Here is a 1,427-nt window from a genome sequence, read left to right as displayed (position 1 = left end):
ATGGATTGTGATAAGAGTTGTAAGAGCCCCTAATAAAACGATTAATAAAATAATGCCTAAAATATGGTAGAAATTAGAACGAATCATAACAAATTTCAGGAGGTAAATAGCAAGCTTCATTTTCAATCTGTTCTCTTTTTGCGGATGTTTTATAAAATCACTAGGAAAAAAGGGTATTGGAACTTGGCCAGCATCATAGGCACTGGGCCTCCCTCACTACCTTCAGCTCCTTGAACTTCTTGCTGTACCATCTACTGAACTGCTGAGACCTGTTTTGTCTCTAACACCCACTTGATAGGTTGAGGCGTTCTACTCCTGCAAAGAGCTAGAGTCTCTGAAACCCATCGGGACAGCTCTGCCCTGTCCTAAAGGGTCACCTTGAGTCAGAATGGACGCACTGGCAGGGAGTTTGACTTTGGGTTAGATACTACTCTTCCCTTATTGTGGAAGCTCTTTGTTTTTTATGCACATATAATCAATTCTAAGATATATATTTTCAGACATTTTAACAGCTCTTAAATTGAGATGTTTCCTATGATCCAAACTGTCTTCCATTTGATGAAGTCTAGTTCTTTGTATCACCTTACACAGCCTAATATAATTCTGGACACACAGTGAGCACTGAGCAAATGTTTGTTTATTGATCGGCTAATACACAAATTAAGAATAGGCCATATCATTTGAATTATTACTTAAAGGCAAACTTTAGCTTGACCTCTAGCATGCTTTTAAATGCTTAAAGTTCATAAGTGTTAGATTACTAGCCCCCCCCCCCAAAAAAGAGAAAAGGAATAAGGAAAATGTAATTACTTTCCTGCTTTTATAATACTTTTTAAATGGATTTAATATTTAAAAGGCATTCTTTAATAATACCTAGCTTTTTCTGAGTAGAATTTGTTACCCCAAATCCTGCAATATATAGCTATGAAGTAAAGACTGTTAAAATAGTAAAATATATGATTTACCTATGACTCCACACCTTTTCAGTGGGCTGTGTTGCCTCTTGAAAAGGCAGCGATACCAAATGCGTTGTTTGCTGTTTTGCAGAGCACTCCTTAAAACGAGTGTTGCCGTGAAGGGAAATTGGTACAGCGTGAGCTGGTGCCTTAATTGTTGTCGGGTCCCCACGAGAGAAGGAGGGAAAGATGCGGTGGAAGAGAAGTACCACTGCTTTTCAGGCATCGTTCAATGGCGGAGGCGGTGAAGAGGGAAACTACTCTTACTGCCTGGGAAAGGGCATCCTATTTAGCTCTTGGGCAAGATGGAAGGGTATTTACTGATAAAGTGCAGTTTCCACTCACTTTGAAGGAATCATCACAGCAGTTACCCGCCTTTCGAGCCCCTTTAAGTCACCCCCAGTGAAGTGTTTGCACCCCGTCTTCTTACAGGACTCATGCAGCAGAGGGAGCAAAGAAGATTGGGGATTT

This window comes from Echinops telfairi, unplaced genomic scaffold, assembly GCF_000313985.2.
Source record: "Echinops telfairi isolate 266 unplaced genomic scaffold, ASM31398v2 ScPeMD7_443;HRSCAF=831, whole genome shotgun sequence".
NCBI classification, from domain to species: Eukaryota; Metazoa; Chordata; class Mammalia; order Afrosoricida; family Tenrecidae; genus Echinops; species Echinops telfairi.
This window is presented reverse-complemented; position numbering follows the sequence as displayed.